The sequence below is a fragment of the Tamandua tetradactyla genome, chromosome 4, assembly GCF_023851605.1.
Source record: "Tamandua tetradactyla isolate mTamTet1 chromosome 4, mTamTet1.pri, whole genome shotgun sequence".
NCBI lineage: Eukaryota > Metazoa > Chordata > Mammalia > Pilosa > Myrmecophagidae > Tamandua > Tamandua tetradactyla.
The window spans coordinates 84,851,707-84,867,112 of NC_135330.1; the positions used below are offsets into that span (position 1 = coordinate 84,851,707).

At 38.3% G+C, this 15,406-nt stretch overlaps 3 pseudogenes; all 3 read left to right on the top strand.

Annotated features, from left to right (window-relative positions):
• Positions 1-5,961: 5,961 nt before the first annotated feature.
• LOC143679295 (actin-like protein 6A pseudogene) lies at positions 5,962-7,185 on the top strand (annotated as a pseudogene).
• A 2,685-nt stretch (positions 7,186-9,870) lies between these two features.
• Positions 9,871-10,916, top strand: LOC143679299 (uveal autoantigen with coiled-coil domains and ankyrin repeats pseudogene; annotated as a pseudogene).
• Positions 10,917-10,960: 44 nt separating this feature from the next.
• LOC143679307 (uveal autoantigen with coiled-coil domains and ankyrin repeats pseudogene) lies at positions 10,961-15,058 on the top strand (annotated as a pseudogene).
• The last annotated feature ends 348 nt before the right edge of the window (positions 15,059-15,406 follow it).

Below are 15,406 nucleotides of genomic sequence, written 5' to 3' on the forward strand. Positions count from 1 at the left end.
GTGATGGCCAGTGCCCCTCCCCCACAGGCTGCTTCCCAGAGGGGAAAGGAAAGGGAATTTATCAGCAGCAGGGGCTGAACCCAACCAAACGCCAATTGTGGAATTAATTAACAAATTATGACTACTAAAAATAGGCCCCCAGCTCAGGTGAACCTGGTCAAAGCAGAGGTCGATCATTTGTGCCCTGGGACAGGGCTGACAGAAAAAGAAAAAAAGAAAAGAGGTTTTTATGGCTGTGTTTCTACAAAGGCTTGACTGCCTTTGGATACAGCTGCAGGACTTCTCAGGCTACAACTGCCCCAGGCATAGGCAGAAACAAGCTTGTCTGAGGGCTTGTTGTCTGGAGCCTGTGCCTTCCCCACGGGAGGGGTGAAGCCCAACTCAGGTGGAATCCCTCTCTCAAGGAATTCAGACACCAGGGCTTGGTAATTTGAAGCCATTAAAACCCAGCCTACAACCTCTCCTCTGTCTCCAGGACGCCCCCAGCAGGGAGAGTCTGCCAAAGTTAAAGGTACCATGTCATCTTATGCTGGTGGTAACTACAGGCAGACAAGCACCACAAACTGGGAAGGATAACAAAAACAGAGTCTAGAGACTTCACAGGAAAGTCTTTCAACCTGCTGGGTCTCATCATCAGGGAAAACCAATGCAGGTGACTCTTTCCTCCTTATAGGAGGCCAGTTTGGTCTGGGAAAATCCGGGTGGGGTCTATAATATCTAAGTAGACCCTCCTAAGGGTGGGGGGGGAGGGAGAAGGCACCATACAAGCAGAGCAAGAAACAAGAAAACAAGAACTGAAAAATTCTCCTGTTAAACAAAACCTAAGCTAGAGGTCCAGATAAAGCTGAACTGAATGTCAAAGAACAGATAGACAACAAATTCATCCAGCAAGAAAACCCTAGGTAAAAGAAGTGAAAGCAATCTCCAGAATAAACTAATTAAGGTAATTAAATGCCTAGACACCAGCAAAAAAATAACAAATCACACTAGGAAAATTGAAGAGATGGCCCAGTCAAAGGAACAAACCAACAATTCAAATGAGATATAGGAGTTGAAACAATTAATTCAGAATATACGAACAGACAGGAAAACCTCATCAAAAACCAAATCAATGAATTGAGGGAGGATATAAAGAAGGGAAGGAATGAACAAAAAGAGGAAATTGAAAGTCTGAAAAAACAAATCACAGAACTTATGGAAATGAAAGGCATGGGAGAAGTGATGAAAAAAACAATGGAAACCTACAATGGTAGATTTCGAGAGACAGAACATAGGATTAGTGAACTGGAGGACAGAACATCTGAAATCCTACAAGAAAAAGAAAACATAGGGTAAAAAAAGGAAAAATATGAGCAGGGACTCAGGGAATTGAATGACAATATGAAGCGCACGAATATACATGCTGTGGGTATCCCAGAAGGAGAAGAAAATGAAAAAGGAGGAGAAAAACTAATGGAGGAAATTATCACTGAAAATTTCCCAACTCTTATGAAAGACTTAAAATTACAGATCCAAGAAGTGCAGAATACCCCAAAGAGAATAGATCCAAATAGACGTACTCCAAGATATTTACTAATCAGAATGTCAGAGGTCAAAGAGAAAGAGAGAACCTTGAAAGCAGTAAGAGAAAAGCAACCCATTGCATACAAGGGAAGCCCAATAAGACTATGCGTAGATTTCTCAGCAGAAATCATGGAGGCAAGAAGACAGTGGGATGATATATTTAATGTATTAAAAGAGAAAAACTGCCAACCAAGAATTCTATATCCAGCAAAATTGTCCTTCAAAAATGAGGGAGAAATTAAAACATTTTCAGACAAAAAATTGCTGAGAGAATTGTGACCAAGAGACCAGCTCTGCAAGAAATACTAAAGGGAGCACTAGAGACAGATACGAAAAGACAGAAGAGAAAGATGTGGGGAAGAGTGTAGAAAGGAAGACTATGAGTAAAGGTAAAAACAAGGAAAATTAGATATGACATATAAAATTCAGAAGGCAAAATGGTAGAAGAAAGTACTACCCGTGCAGTAATAACACTAAATGTGAATGGATTAAACTCCCCAAACAAAAGACATAGACTGGCAGAATCGATTAAAAAACAGGATCCATCTATATGCTGTCTCTACTCAAAGGACATGAGGGCAAGGACACAAATGGACATTTGCACACCAGTGTTTATAGCAGCATTATTTACAACTACCCAGAGATGGAAACAGCCAAAATGTCCATCAACAGATGAGTGGCTAAACAAACTGTGGCATATACATACAATGGAGCTGTAAGACAGAATAAAGTTATGAAGTATGTAACAACATGTATGGACCTTAAAGGCATTATGCTGAGTGAGATTAGCTGGAAACAAAATGACAAATACTGTATGGTCTCACTGATATAAACTGACATTAGTGAACAAACTTGGAGAATTTCGCTGGTAACAGAGACCATCAGGAGATAGAAATAGGGTAAGATATTGGTACAAATACATATTGTACAACAGGACTGAATATAAAAACTCAGAAATGGACAGCACAATACTACCTTATCGTAATACAATTATGTTAAAACACTGAATGAAGCTGCATGTGAGAATGATAAAAGGAAGAGGGCTGGGGGCATAAATGAAATCACAAAGAAACATAGATGATAAAGATTGAAATGGTATAATCTAGGGATGTCTAGAGTGTATAATGATAGTGACTAAATGTACAAATTTTAAAAATGTTTTGCATGAGGGAGAACAAAGGAATGTCATTACTGCAGGGTGCTGAAAATAGATAATTCATATTTTAAAATTCCACCTTATGCATGAGACTAAAGCAAAAAATGCTTATTTGGTACAAAATTTATATTTTGACTAGTGCATCTCCTAATATAACTTATGTAGATAGTTGGTTGAACAACATAAGTACATGGAACCTTGGGTAGGACATGAGATTTTGTTGCTTTGCCCAGAGTGATGCCCCGATGAATCCCAGAGTGATTTGATCAGTGAGTGGAAAAGTATTTGCAAAGTCCCCTTCAGGGAATGGTGGGAACGGGGGAAAATTCAACCTTCTCAAGTTGAATTCTTGATATTCTCACAAGCAGTGTGGACAACTAAAGCTATAGGCTGAGCCCCCAATCTTGGGGTTTGTTCATATGAAACTTAACCCCACAAAGGATAGGTCAAGCCTACTTAAAATTAGGCCTGGGCAGGCCACGGTGGCTCAGCAGGCAGAGTTCTCACCTGCCATGCCAGAGACCCAGGTTCGATACCCAGTGCCTGCCCATGAAAAAAAAAAAAAATAGGCCTAAGAGTCACCCCCAAGAGAACCTCTTTTGTTGCTCAGATGTGGCCTCTCTCTCCAGCCACCACAACAAGCAAACTCACCACCCTCCCTCTGTCTACATGGGACACGACTCCCAGGGGTGTGGACCTTCCTGGCAATGTGGGACAGAAATCCTAGAATGAGCTGAGACTCAGCATCAAGGGATTGAGAAAAACTCTGGAATGAGCTGAGACCCAGCATCAAGGGATTGAGAAAAACTCTGGAATGAGCTGAGACCCAGCATCAAGGGATTGAGAAAACCTTCTCAACCAAAAGGGGGAAGAGTGAAATGAGACAATGTGTCAATGGCTGAGAGATTCCAAACAGAGTGGAGAGGTTATCCTGGAGGTTATTCTTACACATTAAGTAGATATCCCCTTGTTATCTAAGATGTAATGGAGAGGCTGGAGGAAACTGCCTGAAAATGTAGAGCCATGTTCCAGTAGCCATGTTTCTAGATAATTGTATAGATTAGAGCTTTCAGTGTGACTGTGTGATTGTGAAAACCTTGTGTCTGATGCTCCTTTTATCTACCTTGTCAACAGATGAGTAGAACATATGGAATAAAAATAAATAATAGGGGGAACAAATGTTGAAATAAATTTAGTTTGAAATGCTAGTGATCAATGAAATGGAGGGGTAAAGGGTATGGTATGTATAATTTTTTTTTCTCTGTTTTCATTTTATTTTTCTGTTGTTATTTCTTTTACTGAATTGATGCAAATGTTCTAAGAAATGATCAGGATGAATATGCAACTATGTGATGATATTGTGATATATATGTAGAACGGAATGAGCATATCTTAAGAATGTTTGTGTCTCTTTCTTGTAATTTTTTTTTTAATTAATTAAAAAAAAAGTGGGAAGTTGGATAATGAGGTAAGGCCTACCTATGGATTCAAAAATTTGAACTTTATGTGCCATTCCTGGCAAACCTCAGAGATATGATGGGGTCAGTTCCAGACCAACACAATAAAGTGAATATTGCAATAAAGTAAGCCACACAAATTCTTCTATTTTCCCATGCATATAAAAGTTATGTTTACATTATACTATAGTCCAGAAAGTATGCAATAACATTAGGTCTAAAAAAAGCAATATACCTACCTTAATTAAAATGTGGCATGAAGTGAGTATATGCTGCTGGAAGAACAGCACCTTGCTTGATGCAGGGCTGCCACAGACCTCCCATTTGTAAAACATGCACTTCTACAAAGTGCAATAAAACGAGGTCTGCCTGTAATGGGTAGTGAACGACTATGATGAATGTACTGTATACAATTCCAGGTGAGTGTGGACCAGAAATGACCTCTGGCACAAGATTTGAAAGGTGGAAGCGAAGCAACAGCCTTGTTTTTATGCTCATAATGCTGAAGCAAGGCAGAGCAGAAGGCACTGCTGGGATTCACATGTATATTCTTTTTCTGCTCCTGCCACATCCTTCTTTAACTCCTTCACAGCTCCTGGGGCAGGAGCACACTTAGCCCCAGGACAAAGGAGGCCAGCTTCTTCTACTGGATACGCCATCATCAAAGTAGGAAGTTTGGAGACGGTAAGAGACTAACCCATGTTTCAGTGTGTCCTCACAACTGCCAGGTCAGCTGCATGTTCATTTACCTTTGTGTTTCCCCACTTAGCATCCATTTTCCTTTCCCAACCACTGTGGATTTCAGGCTCCAGCACCAAATACAACCTCATGTAAATGATTTTAACCAGCTCCCACAGTTGTGTAAGGTCAGATCCAGCTAATCGATTCTTCCTTATGTCCCCTAGGTATATTTTCTATGATAGAACCTATCTGATAAGGAGTTAAAAGAGGTGTCAAACTGTATATGCATAATAATCACCCAGGTATTTGATTTAAAAATGTGTATTTTTGTGCCCCAACCCAGAGACAAAAGACAATAGTTTTGGCTCAGGCCCAGGAGTTAGCATTTTTTTTTTAATATACCCCATATGTAATTCAGATATGGGTGATCGTTCATCACATTTTGATAATTTGTGTTCTTGGGTCACAAAGGATTTATCTAGGTAATAGGTATAGAAAAGCAGGAAAAAGGAGATCCTCCAAGGTAACAGAGACATTTCAGTGTCTTTACAGTCAAACCAATTTTCCTCAAATAAGCCTGCAGAGTCACTGTGGCACCCTACATGGTTTTCCAGCCCCTGTGCTCAGAACAGGAAATTAGGCTCCATGTGACACTACGGAGGCACAACAGTGGCACCTGCTGGTCATGAGGCTCTTTTCAATTCGCTTTTTCTAGCGTAACTAGTTCAGTCCCACTGAGCAAACCCATTTTAGCAGACTGCAAAAAATATTTTCGTCTGATAGAGAAAATAAAAATGTCTACACAGCATTCAAATTCAGTGTGTAAATCAGGCCATGGCTAACACCTCCCAAAAGCTAAGCACCTGTGCTGTTCTGCCCACCTCCAGAGCCCACCAACCCCAGGGAATGCCCGTCACCACCCCCTGTGCCCCGTTCCTACCTCAGCATTCAGAAATGTGGGTTTTGGGATATACACTGGCCTCGAGGATGGGTGGGCAGCTCAGTTGAGGGGTCCAGCCCACTGAGCCCCAGCTTGAGCAATCCACCCTGGGGACACATCTCTTTGAGTGTCTCCATAACTCGGCTGTCAGCGTGCGTGGAGCCCTTGTTTTTGACATCAGATCCTACAGTGCAGGAGCGGGTTATGCTGGTGAGGACTACCCACAACTATTGGTATGGGGGTAGAAAGAGATGATAGAGCGCAGTGATGGAAATAGATGGTGACAGAGGCAAACCAGGCCACCTCACCCACTAGACATTAACATCCTGCGTATTCCAGGAGAGAATATGGAGGCTATTTCACCACTAAAAAATGGGATGGTTGAAGCCATTGGGACAGCTTCCAGGCTCTTCTGGACCATATCTACAAAATGCAAATCAAATCAGAAGCCAGCCTGCATCCCGCTCTCATGTCAGAAGCACTATGGGATACTAGAGCAAAGAGAGAAACGACAAGAGTTAATGTCTGAACACTCCAACATCCCTGCATTCTTCCTTTTCAAAACTGCAGTTCTGACAGCATTTCCTAATGGTCACTCTACCAGGCTGATTTTGGACAGCTGAGCCACTCATATCACAGTAATTCCAGTCCATGATGGCTGTCCTTCAACAAGGCATTGTGAAATCCCCTTACTGGAGACTTCATTACTACACAATGCAGATAACTCTTCCAAGAAATGAACACAGAATCAATCCCTTCATAAATGATTGCATCAAAAGAAGCTGTTGATGAAGCCTCTCCCACAAACTGGAGAAAACTTGTGTATCACATGCATAAGCTCATAGCACGATTATTTGTGTAACTGTTATCCAGGATTTTTAAGCCTCAGTACTTTAAGTGTCAGACTCAACTTATGGTCAACAAGTAGCTGCACTTGTTGGGGACAACTGCTGTAACTATAATTTTGGTGCAGAACAGTTAGATTACTGAAGGACTGACCCTTCCAATGTAAAGGGTTTAACAGGAGTCAGTCATGTTGTCACAAGTGTTGGAATGTATGATATCGATAAAAGACCATTTTATTGGCTAATAAAAGTCACTGCCTATATTAATTAACCTCAGGTTTGTCTCTAGGGCAGACTGGTAGTGGTAGGAGGAAACACACTAATACAGAGCTCTAGTGATAGACTGAACAGAGAGCTCTCTCAAAAAATAAAAAACCATCCCCAGCATGCGGTTGAAACTGATTGCAAATAATACAATGGTGAATCAAAGGTTTAGTTCAAGGAATGGTGGCTTCATTCTAGCTTCTCACCTTTCAACAGATGTGGATTTTCAAACGAGAACAGGAAGGAGGGAAGCAGTGTGTAGAAAGGATATGTTCTTAAAAAGAATCCTCAAACCCCTAACTTCCTGAGTCACCTTAAGATTTCATAGCATTAGTACACTCATGAAAAGAATGGCCATCTTTTGAAGACTGCTTATAAATTTTTGTATATTTCAATTTCCACTAAAATCTTTTAAGGCTTTACAAGTTAATTTTGGGCTTTCTTTGAAATGCATATATTGTTACTATAAGTATTAAAGATTTTGTATAAATATCTATTTTATCTAAATATTTTCCTTTTAATAAAATGCTTTCCAATTCTGTTTAGTATTTTAGTTACCAATAGTTTGGTAGAAATGCTTTTTATTGAATAATAAAACTTAATGTGCTTATTTACCTCAGGTTTGCCAATTAAATAAAAACTGGCATTCCAGAAATTTAAAACAGCAACAACAAAAAAACTAAGCACTTGTTTTTCTTCAACAATTTCTAACATTATCAGATTCCTTCAATTTCATATACTTTTCATTCTTTGAAGGTTTTGTGACTGTAAATGTGATCAAAGTCTCCATGCTATGACAACTTTCTATCAGAGCTGTAAAGGCTGGCTAACTATAAAGTTAAATTAACTTTATTTAATTAACTTTATTGAAGTTCTAAAGCCTGTCTTTTTCAAGTGAGGAATTGTGGCAGAATGACTCTACAAAGGCCATTCAAATAAGTGGAGTTAGATTTTACAATGTGACTACGTAATCACATATGTAAAAACCTTGTATCTAATGCTCCTTTTGTCCAGGGTAGCGATAGATGAGTAAAAAAAATATGGATAAAAAATAAATAATAGGGGGGTAAGGGGTAAAATAAGTTGGATAGAGTGGTCAATGAGAGGTAGGCATAAGGGGTATGGGATTATGAGTTTTTTCCTTTTTTGTTTCTTTTCCTGGTAAGATGCAAAAGTTCTTGAAAATGATCACTGGGATGAATACACAACTACGTGATGATATTATGAGCCACTGATTGTACACTATGTATGACTGTATGTGCGAAGCTGTGTCAAACAAAATACTTTTTTAAAAAAAAGATTCAACCTATCTTAATTTTGAGAAATAATACTTTCTATTTTTCCATGTATTGTACTTTCAAGTGGTATGTGATATAACAGTTATTGGGGCTAATAAACTCACATTTAACTTGTAAAAAAAAATTACTAATTCTAATTACTTTCCAGTCCTATAGGAAATTAGATTAAAATAACTTGTAAATGAAAGTAGATCAAAAAGGCATTGTGAAAACACCAGTTATGCACCCTCAATCTTTCCCAACATGCAAAACTTCATTAGAAGTCTTCACAAGGACCTTAAAGGAAATTCTTGTCATACATGAATTTACATAATTTTAATTAGTGAACTGAGGCTAAAATTGGTGGAAAATCCTTTGGACAAAAAATAAAACAAATGTATTTCATAAAAATAAAAATGAAAAATATGTAATAAATAGGATCGTGTACAATTTTTACCTGTGACACTCTAAAAGAACTATAAATAAGATTTCACCATCTGTATTCCTAGCACCTGTAACAGTGACACAGTATTTAACAGAAATCTATAGAATGAATTATCAAAACATGCATTATGTGAGATTTTTGAAAATCTGAATTAAACTCTTTTTAAAAGGAGACAAAATAAATGAAAGTTTCTAAGAGTAACTGCCAACTAGTTAAACCCCATTAAACCATAAATTATAATGCTACAAAGCAAATCACACCCCGTGCTATGCTGTATAATTTTACTTGCCAATTGACATCAAGAAAATCACTCCAACATTCTAATTACAAAATATACTTAGGGCCCCCAGAGCGGGACTGCCACAGCTGGCCATGAAGAGCAAGTCCCGTCTGAGAAGGTGGGATGCACCCGGTCCCATGTCAATGAGCACCCCTGCCATCGTCAGTGCACTTGCAGCAAATTGCAATAAATATGACGACCGACTGATGAAAGTAGCCAAAAGGGGAAATGTAGAAAACATGTCCTCCATCCTCACTAAAAAGGGTCAAACTAAATATGGAAGGCAGATCTGCATCCCATGTTGCAGCCTCAAAAGGGAATTTTTGAGTGCTATCCTTATACATGGAGTTGCTATTACCACCAATGATACTGCAGGGAGAAATGCTCTTCACTAGCTGTGAAATATGGACATGCATTGTGCCTTCAAAAACTTCTACAGTACATGGTGGGCAACGGTGGTTCAGTGGCAGAGTTGGTTCTCACCTGCCATGCCAGAGAGCCAGGTTCAATTCCTGGTACCTGCCCATGTGAAAAAAAACAAAAACTTCTACAGTACAACTGTCCCACTGAACATGGAGACCTACAAAGAAGAATCACACTTCATGATGCAGCTATGGCAGACTGTTCTAGCATCCAGCTGCTTTGTGACCACGGAGCCTCTGTGAATGCTAAAGACGTAGATGGGCGGACCCTCACTTGTTCTGGCTACTCAAACGTGTAGGCCAACAATATGTCAACTGCTGACAAACAGAGGAGTAGATATTAGTTTCAGAGGCAAACAAAACAGAGCTGCTCTTAAGGAAGATTGTGAGTATGGCTGCAAAGATGCCGTAGAAGTCTTAATTAGAAATGGTGCTGGGCGGGCCACGGTGGCTCATCAGGCAGAGTTCTCGCCTGCCATGCCAGAGACCTGGGTTCAATTCCTGGTGCCTGCCCACGCCAAAAAAAAAAAAAAAAATGGTACTGATGTGAACTTGCTGGATGACCTTGGCCATGATAGTTCTTACTGTACAAGAATTGGTGACAATCTGGACACTCTAAGCTTACTGAAGATTGCATTGGAAAATATCAAAAAAGGGAAAGACTTTTGGAAGAGAGGACCATCTTTGCAACAGTGAAATCTGTCAAACATGCAAGATGAAGTAAATATGAAGTCAAATCAGGGGGAGCATGAAAACGTTCAGAATCTGGAGATGGAAAATAAAGATTTGAAAGAGAGGTTGAGAAAAATTCAACAAGAGCAAAGAACACTGTTGGATAAAGTTAATGGCTTACAATTATAGCTAAATGAGGAAGTAATGGTTGCTGATGATCTAGAAAATGAAAAAGAAAAGCTGAAGTTGCTTTTGGCGGCTAAAGAAAAGCAACATGAAGAAAGCTTAGAAACTATTAAGGCTCTGAAAAATAGATTTAAATATTGTGAGTGATCATTTAGAACTGTGAAGTCATTTCAATAACTAAAAAGAAGATATGCTTTTTAAACAAGGTAAATGTACACGACAGACTCACAGTGTATTTCCATAGGTATGCCACCCATATGCAGAGCAGATCTATGTTAAGACCATTGGAGCTGTCTTTACCTAGTCCAACCTCATATTCTGAAAATGAAATTTTAAACAAAGAGCTAGAAGCAATGATAACTTTCTGTGATTCTGCAAAACAAGGCAGATTCAAGCTCCAAAATGAACTGGCTCACAAAGTGGCAGAGTACAAAGCTTTATCATTAGAATGTGAAAGAGTCAAGGAAGATTCAGAAAAACAGATGAAGCAATTTGAAGATGCATTAAAAGATGTGCAGAAGAGAATCTATGGGTCAGAAGGTAAAGCTAAACAAATGCAGACATATTATCTTGTTCTTACAGAGCACCTAACAAGTGAAGCAGCTACAGGGAACAGCAAATTAACAGAGGAACTGGGGGATCAATTGAACAAGAAAGCAAAATATGAAGGGGTTTCAGTAGAAGTGGGAAAACTAAGAAACCAAATCAAACAAAATGAAACGTTATAATTTTCAAAAAAATTGAGGGAAAAGAACACTTTCTAACTCATTTTATGACGCTAACATCATTCACTCAAATACCCAAACCAGGTAAAGAAAGGAAAATTTCAGGCCAATTTCCCTGATAAAGATAGACACAAAAATTCACAACAAGATATTAGCAAATCAAATCCAATGACATATTAAATTAATTACACAACATGACCAAGTAGAGTTTATACTAGAAATGCAAGGGTGATTCAACACAAGAATACCAACAATGTAACACAGCACATTAACAAATCCTGCCATCAGGAAACCGTTATCAGAGTCATCTAGTGCAGATTCATGGGCCATTAATGCCATTTCATTATGTTCTTTTCTCTTTCTTATGTGTCAGTTTGAGACAGTTTTCCTTCAAGTGTTCTTCTTCCCTGAAGTATGCATGGTGATCTTTATTAGGTTTCTCCTTCCTCCTTTCTCTGGTATGCCCTCCTCATGCTCAGTTCCCACTAGGATAGTGGCCAGAAGGGCAGTCTGTTGCTGTACAGATAGATTTTTTTTCTGAGATTGTTCTTGAAATTTAAACACCTTGAAAGCAACATCTGTGAGCACTGCAATGGATATTCCAAGCCCACCCATAACTTCTGTAATTTATACTGAACTTCCAGGACACTAATAAAAGTCCTGCTATTAAAGCCCCGTTCGGGGAAAGGTGAGAACGGGGAGAAATTCAACTTCCCCAAGTTGAATTCTTGATATTCTCACAAGCAGTGTGGACAACCAAAGCTATAGGCTGAGCCCCCAGTCTTGGGGTTTGTTCACATGAAACTTAACCCCACAAAGGATAGGTCAAGTCTACTTAAAATCTAGGCCTAAGAGTCACCCCATAAGAGAGCCTCTTTTGTTGCTCAGAGTGGCCTCTCTCTCCAGCCAACACGACGAGCAGTCTCACCACCCTCCCCCTCTCTGTGTGGGATATGACTCCCAGGGGTGTGGACCTTCCTGACAACGTGGAACAGAGATCCTGGAATGAGCTGAGACTCAGCATCAAGGGGTTGAGAAAAACCCTAGAATGAGCTGAGAGTTAACATCAAGGGACTGAGAGAACCTTCTCGACCAAAAGGGGGAAGAGTGAAATGAGACAAAATGTCAATGGCTGAGAGATTTCAAACAGTTGAGAGGTTATTCTTAAGCATTAAGTAGATAACACCTTGTTTTTCAAGATGTAGTGGAGAGCCTGGAGGGAACTGCCTGAAAATGTAGAGCTGTGTTCCAGTAGCCATGTTTCTTGATGATGACTGAACAATGATATAGCTTTCACAATGTGACTCTGTGATTGTGAAAACCTTTTGTCTGATGCTCCTTTTACCTACCATATCAACAGACGAGTAGAACATACAGAATAAAAATAAATAATAGGGGGAACAAATGTTAAAATAAATTTAGTTTGAAATGCTAGTGGTAAATGAAAACGAGGGGTAAGGGGTATGGTAGGTATAATCTTTTTTTTTTTCTGTTATCGTTTTATTTCTTTTTCTAAATTGATGCAAATGTTCTAAGAAACGATGAATATGCAATTATGTGATGATATTGAGAATTGCTGATTGTATATGTAGAATGGGATGATATGTTAATATTTTTGTTTGTTTGTTAATTTTTTAAATTAATAAATAAAAAAAATTCATTAAAAAAAAAGTCCTGCTGTTACTGGGAAAACAAACAAACAAAAAATGAAATGTTAATAGAAGAGTTTAAGGGAAAGAAGGCAAGCTAATAAAAAAAAATAAGCGATTGCAGAAATAATTTAGTATATGTGAAATGGAGAGAGAAGAAAGGCAGAAGGATCGCAGAGATGGAAGGCCAGTTAAAAGAATTGGTAGCTAAGTTGGCTCTTTCTATTCTAACAGAGAAGTTTGAAAACATGAAGAGCTTATTATTGAGTGAAGTGAATGAGAAAATAAAACAAATTAGTAGAGATGGAAAGAGAATATGAAAAATCACTTAGTGAAATTAGACAATTAAAGAGAGAATGTGAGAATCTAAAGGCGAAACTTGCTCAGCAAGTCAAATCAGAGGAACACAAACAGCTCAAGAGCAGATTAGAGCAAAAGTCAGGAGAACTTGTGTTTTGATTTTTAACATCAAAAAGAAAAATCTGTGCTACAAAAGGAAATTGAAAAGGTTATCTACATAACAAAGTTCCTCAATCAGCAAGTACATAATTTAACAATTGAAAAGTTATTACATTCCCTTAAAGCAAGTGAAGAAATGAAAAAGTCACATAATGTTATTGCTGATGACTTCTTTTAGAGAAGTTGGATGTGGAGAAAATGCTGATGGAAAATGGCAGTTTAAGTAAGATTGTTGGCCACCTGGAATCTGTGTTCATGTCTCCTGAGAAACATGAAAAAGAGACAGTGACTTTGAAATCCAATACTGTTGAACTGAAAAAACAGCTAAGCGTAATAAAAAAATGTGATGAAGCCCAGGAACAAAAAATATACACTCATGTCTGAAAACACTAACTTGAAAAAAACTTTAAAGTAATCAGTATGTGCCAGTTAAAACCCATGAAGAGATTAAAACCACACTGAGTAGCACATAAGATAAAACAGAATTATTAGATGTGAAGAAATTTGAAGATGTAAATTAAGAATTTATAAGAATAAAAGGTGAGAATGATATATTAGAAACCTGGAAAACACTCAAAACCAAATAAAAGCTGAGTACATCAGCCTTAAAGAGCATGAGGAGATGAGTATTTTAAATACGAACAAGGAAAAGGTACAGGATAATTGTGCTGAAATATCGGCTAACTACAAAAAAGGCCAAGATGAAGCCCAGAAGACGGAACCTGACACAATACAAGAATGCATTAAGCTAAAATATGCTCCAATTATCAATTATGAAGAGTGTGAGAGACAATTTAAAACAACAGAGAAAGAACTAAGAGAACAGTTAGCAGAGCAAACACAACAGTATAGTGTCAGGAAAGAGGAGGCCAAGAAGTACAGGCAAGAGAATAAAAAATTAAAGGAGGCTTCCTCTCTTCAGAAAGATTTAAAGGATAAAAATATCCTCATTGAGAATTTCCATGAAATGAAAAGAGCGTTAAGCAGAAAAACAGAAGAGCTAAACAAAGAATTAAGGACTTATTACAGAAATACACAGACATAAAGAATGAGAAAGAAGCTAATAGAAGAAAGTGACAGACTTCTGAGATGCTTGTAGCACAAACTCTTGCAAAAACAGCATGTTCCAGTGGAACAGGATGAGGTTTTGTGAAAACCTCTAAATGGTACAATTCAGAATCTAAAGGAAGAACTGAAGAATAAGCAATAGTGTTAAAAGAAAGAGAAGCAGTGACCAAACAGCATCAGATATTGGAAAATCAAAAGAACTCAACTGTGACCTTGGTGGAGCATTTACAGATTAAGGAAGCATTTGAGAAAGAAGCTGGAATCATTAAAGCTAGCTTGAGAGAAAAGAGGAAAGCCAAAAAACAAAACTGAGGAACTCTGCAAACTTCAGTCTGACATTCAGAATTCTAAACAAGCACTTAAAAAATTAAAGACTAGAGAGGTAGTTGATTTATCTAAATATAAAGCAACACAAAGTGATTTGGAGACAGATTTCCAACTGAAATGAAAAATTGTCCAATATGAATACAAAGTAGGATGAAATATGTTAGGAAGCTTTACATGCCAAAAAGAAGGAACTGTCTACAAAAGATGGGAAGGAATTACTACATTTCAGCATTGAGCAAGAAACCAAGGACCAGAAAGAATGATGTGATAAATCCTTAAGGACAAACAGAATTACAGAGAATACGGGAATCTGCTAAACAGATCAAAGCAAAAGATAATAATAAAATAACTGAACTATTTCACAATGCAGAAAGATTAAAACAAGTACTCAATAGCCTTTCACAACTCACCCACACAAGTGGGCATCTCATCAAGAGATCCAGTCAACTGGTTGAAACTGTAGCACCAGGTGAAATGCCTGCAGCAGCAGCTGGCTGATGCTGACAGCACCAAGAAGTAATCACAATTTATCAGACACACCTTCTTAGTACTGCACAGGGTCACATGGATGAAGATGTTTAGGTGGCCTTACTCCAAATCATACAAATGCGGCAGGGCTTGTGTGCTACCAATTTGCACTAACCAGGTAATGTCTGCTTTATTCTGCTTGTGCTCCACATTCTGTGTGTAACTTCATGGCCTTGTTGGGCCTTACTCTGCTCCTCAATTAAAATAAATTCTATTTTGTTCCATGAATGGGTTTAAAAAAAACACAACAATGTACTTAATAGTTCTAAAACTATTTGTAGAAGATTGTCCTAGATTTCTGGTGAAATCCTATTTAAAGAGCTATTTGCTTTTATGATCTTATTTCTTTTCTAGCTGATTTGAAGCTTCCTCTTCAAAACAGCCATTAATTCCAGGCTGTTTGCTTAACAGTCCAAGAATGAAATACCTTAAAAGAATCCACTTACATCCATGCAAGTGAGG